Source organism: Cynara cardunculus, unplaced genomic scaffold (assembly GCF_001531365.2).
Source record: "Cynara cardunculus var. scolymus isolate 2C unplaced genomic scaffold, CcrdV1 Un_Scaffold_1004, whole genome shotgun sequence".
Classification (NCBI taxonomy): Eukaryota; Viridiplantae; Streptophyta; class Magnoliopsida; order Asterales; family Asteraceae; genus Cynara; species Cynara cardunculus.
Genome location: NW_020200662.1, coordinates 41,897 through 47,439, shown reverse-complemented (window position 1 = coordinate 47,439; position 5,543 = coordinate 41,897).

Below are 5,543 nucleotides of genomic sequence, written 5' to 3'. Positions count from 1 at the left end.
TAAACATATAAAGATGGTTTCTTGTTTACCTTGAGAAAGTTTATAGAAGGGTATCGGGTGCATAAGGTGTCAAGAAACGGAGATATCTGCTTGCATTGAAGATCGGACGTCGTTTTGAAAAGAACAACAGAAGCTCCGGCATTTCAAACTTAATCAACAAAACTTCCAAAAAAGGACAAAGAATTAGAGCGCATTTTGGGAAGAATAAAGAACCAACCATTCGAAGCAACTGCAGCTTTGAACTGATCAAGACCAGCAATCAATTCAACTTCWCCACCAAATTTCATGTTATACACTTCTTCGCCAAGGGATTTCTTCAACGCCACCTGGGCATGAAATAAAGATTCGGYTATATCRTTGTTGTTTGGAAGCTCTCTCCTCAAAACTTCATAATCTCTCAYTGATTCAGCCCATCTCTCAAGCTATGAATGCAAAATAAAAAGCATTTCACAAATTTAAACTGAAAACAACATGTACCATTGATTTTTATAAAACAAAAAACATCTACATTCGATTCTTTAAAATTGGACCCACTGTCAAACAGAACATTGCTTTCTTTAATCAAACCAAATGGACACACAACTTCCGTCAAAAGAAATCAAAGAAATCGGACAGAAAAGGATTGAAAAAACCCTAAATCGATGGAGTACCTTTACAGACAACTTTTATCAAAGAAACCCTAAATCGATGGAGCGAGAGGGCGCCTGAATAGCAAGATGAATCGTATGAGAAACCAAAGGAACATAAATAAAACCTGCATCTCGAGAGAGGGAGGGCGCCTGGATAGTCATCTTGGAGAAAAAGAATCGTGGCCTGAATAGTAGTCTTCGAGAATAGGAATCGTGGCCTGAATAGTAGTCTTCGAGAAAAGGAATCGTGGAGAGAACCGGAGGTTGGGAGACGGGAGAGCGTGGGTTTTGGGCAGAGCATGTAGTGGAGAGCATGGGTATTGAGAGCATTTGGTATTGGATGTAACCCTTGCATAAATAATTTGTACATTGTGCATGAAAATTTGTATTTAAGAGTTTTTTGAAATTTATGCATAAAATGGCAGTACTTTATGCTTTAGGAGTTGTATTTAAGATAATGGTCTAAATGCATATTAATGTAGTATAGATATGTGTGTGTGTGTGTGTGTGGTGTAAGTAATTTTGGAGGGGTGTGTGTGTGTGAATTTTCGTTGGCGGCTATGCACTTGCTATAAATAGCAAGTGCATATGAATGAAAAAGGATTGTTGTTGAATGAGTTTTTTTCTTTAGAAAATTGAGAGAAGAGAAACCGCGTACTTTAAACCGGTCAAAAGCAAACAAGGTGAGTGTTATATGTTTTGAAGTATCAACTGTTTGTATAACAATTTAATTGCTTTTTGAACTGGCTTGTTAAGATTCATGTTATATATTGTGCGGATTCAACCTAAACCAGACAAGTGATGTCCGGTTTTGATTTAAACCAGCCAAGGTATGTCCGATTTAACCTAAACCGGCCAAGAGTTGTTCGATGTGGCCCTAAAACGTTCATAGGTCATCTGGGTTCACCCTAAACCGCTCAATGGTTCGCTGATGTATCCTCTAAACCGGTCAAGTATCATATGGTTTATTTCCTAAACCGGTTAAAGTTGTTTGATGCAACCCTAAATCGCTCAACGCAACACTTGGGTGTTGTCCGGATTACTTGTCCTGATAAGAATTGACCAGATTTCATATCTGGCTGAATCTGGTTTAGTTCCTCTACAGGTTTAGACTCGTTGGATAACATGAAATGGCGGTGTAACCGCGAGAGATGAAATGGATGTGAAACCGGGAGAGAGATGTAATGGCGTTGTAATCGCGAGAGAGATGAAATGGCGGTGTAACCGCGAGAGAGATGTAATGACGGTGTAACCGCGAGAGAGATGAAATGACGGTGTAACCGTGAGAGAGATGTAATGGCGGTGTAACCGTGAGAGAGATGAAATGATGGTGTAACCGCGAGAGAGATGAAATGGCGGTGTAACCGAGAGAGAAAAAGAGAGAGAGAGAGGAGAGAGAGAGAAATAAATCTATAATAAATATAGATAAAATGCTTGTGTCTGTACAGGTTTGATACTAAACTATTAGTTTGGAATGTAAGTTATTTGTATGAGATTTGTACACTCACTAGACCTTTTGGGTCTAATGCTTAGTTGTTGGACTAACCTGTTTTGCAGGTCATCATACATCGCAAGACAAGGGCAAAGGGAAAGTTTAAACGATGATATTTAGATACACATAAATGTATTAAACAAAGTTTTTGTTAGCCCATGTTTTGTAAACAATATTACATTTTGCTTTATGATATGATTATGTGGATTATCTGTAAGTGGAAATTATGGGTTGTTACAGTCGGTATCAGAGCCTAGGTTTAAGAGATCTGGGTATTTGGTAATACTTAGACTTAAACTGGAGGTGTGGAAGTTATGATAATAGGTTTCACTGGGACTATGAACATGAGAATATGTTATAGCTGAACCTATTATGAGAAAGTTAGATTAAATATGACTGATATAATCTTGAGTTATGGATAGACTTGAGGATAAATATGTTATCATGCTTTGATTATATGAATAATCAAATATGTTTAATTATGATAGAAAGAGACGTACACTGATAAATGGYAGAWAATCCTAAYCAATMRRAAAGGACCTCTACYGGTTATGGAAGAGGTCGGGGAAGAARAAATGTRACYCAAGGRGAAGACCCAGAAAATATGATGACAATAGAAACGTGAAGTCATCGTAGGGGTCGAGGAAGAAGGAGAAGTACTAGACAAGAAACTCGTATGGAACAAGAATTGCCGGCATAGGAAAGTTCAATGTCCGTCCGTGGTAGAGGGAGAGAAAGGGGTGGACATAATATACCTGATCCCGGTTTTATTACTCAGGAAATGTTGGCTGCTGAATTAGGAAAGTTCCAGGAAAGTTTGGTAAATTTATTGGGACGTTCGGCATAGAATAATCCAGAAGTAATAAGGGCGAAGCCGGAACTAGTACACCGGCAACATGTACATCTGTGCCCCTTACTTCACCCTCAGTTCGTAAAGAAGGGGATATTAAAATGTTTCTTGCCTATAAACCTCCTACATTTTCTAGTGAACGTGACCCTGTTAAAGCTATGTGTTGGCTTAAAGATATTGAAGTAAGTCTACAAATCAACAAAAGTGCAGAGAAAGATAAAGTCATGTTTGTTGTATCCCGTCTAAGGTCAAGTGCTTTATACTGGTGGGAAGTTCTGTCAAGTTCAGATCCAAACATTCTAAAACCCATGCTATGGGAGGAATTTGTGATAATGTTTAAGATGCAATATTTTCCTGATGCAGCAGTACAGAAACTAGAAGATGATTTCCTTCGTCTAGAACAAGGAAATATGTCAGTTCGTCAGTATACGAAAGTCTTCATGGAACAATCCCGGTTTGCTGAAGCTTACATTATATCAGAAAACAATACAGTGAGAAAGTACATCTGGGGTTTGGAGTCTAATCTTCTGAAGTGTGTGATATCTAGGAATCCGACAACATTTCAAGCAGCAGTTGACGCTGCCGAGATATTGGAACAGGACATCAATCGACAACCACAAGAAAGGGTTGGAGATAAAAGAAAAGGGGAAGTTGCAATGACTGATTTATGTAGACCAAAGTTTATGCAAAATTTGAGTCAACCTGTCCTAAGGTTTATTGATAGGGCATGCACACGATGACACAAAATACATCAAGGAAATTGCAATACAGAGTCGCGAGTATGTTTTAAATGTCAGAAACCAGGACATAGAGCTCGAGACTGTCAAATGACGAGAAGATGTTTTACTTGTAATTCCTCTCAACATGTGAATGCCGATTGTCCACAAGCTAAGGAACGAAGGTCTGGTTTTGCCGGAGGCCGAGGATCTGGATACTCCGACGGCCGAGGATCTGGTTATATTCCAACAATGCGTGGGCCAATGGATAACCGTGTTAACCCAAGTGGTTGAGGAGAGATAAAATGTGCGGAGTCAAATGTTAAAGGGAGAGCCTTTCAAATGATGAGAGGCGAGGCGGAAGAACATCCTGAAGTTGTGACAGATACATTTCTTATTAATTTCGTATGTGCCAAAGTTTTATTTGACTCGGATGCAAATCGTTCTTTTGTATCACCGCCGTTTGCTAACTGTGCATCTTTAGAATCTAAAGCATTAAGTGAGGATTTAATTGTGGAAACAACAAATGATACTGAAGTTCCGGTTAAGGAAGTGATAGATGAATGTTTTATAAGTATAGAAGGGTGTGAGGTGCCTATACAATTATTTCCTTTGCCTTTAAGAGAATTTGATATAATTATAGGCATGGATTGGTTAGCTGAAAATCAAGCTAACATAATCTGCAATGAAAAGATGATCCATATAGATTTACCAGAAAATGGAAAGTTTGTAATTTACAAGGATCGACGGGATTGTTACTCCAGCCTTATCTTAGTTTTAAAGGCTAAAAAATATGTACAGAAGGAATGTACTAGTTTTCTTGCCTATGCTATTGACATCAAAAAAGAGAAAGAAAAGATGAAGGATATTCCAGTCATGAAAGAATTTCTAGAAGTATTTCTAGAAGACTTGATAAGTCTACCTCTAGATCGAACAATAGAATTTCAGATTGAATTACTTCCTGGATCAGCACCCGTTGCACGTGCACCATATAGATTAGCTCCTTCCGAGTTGAAGGAGTTAATGTCTCAATCAAAAGAATTGTTGGATAAAGTTTTTATCCGACCAAGTACTTCTCCTTGGGGTGCGCCGGTGCTTTTTGTAACGAAAAAGGATGGATAAATGAGAATGTGCATTGATTAACAGGAGTTGAATAAATTAACAATCAAAAATAATTATCCTCTCCCAAGAATTGATGATTTGTTTGATCAATTGGTTGGGGCTACTTAATTTTCGAAAATTGATTTACGATACAGTTATCATCAGTTGAAGATTCAGAATGAAGATGTGTCGAAAATGGTATTCCGTACACGTTATGGTCATTATGAATTTCTAGTTATGCCATTTGGTCTCACAAATACGCCTACAGCCTTTATGGATAAGATGAATAAGGTATGTCGTCCCTATCTTAATAAATTTGTGATTGTCATCATTGATGATATTTTGATATACTCTCGATCGGAAGAAGACTATGCTCATCATTTGAGATTACTCTTAGAACTGCTGAAACAAGAAAGACTAATATGCCAAGATGTCAAAGTGTGAATTTTGGCTACGAGAATTTCAGTTCTTGGGGCATGTCATTTCGAAAGAAGGCATTAAAGTGGATCCTTTAATGATTGAAGCCATTGAAAAATGGGAAGCCCCAAAGACTCCAACTGAAATCAGATGTTTTCATGGATTGGCTAGGTATTATCGTAAATTTGTACACGATTTCTCCCGTATAGGTACTCCGTTAACAAAGCTGACAAAGAAGAATGTGAAATATGAGTGGAATGAAGCACAAGATCAGGCCTTTCAGATGTTAAAGGATATGTTATGTAGTGCACCAATTCTATCCCTGCAAGATGGATGGA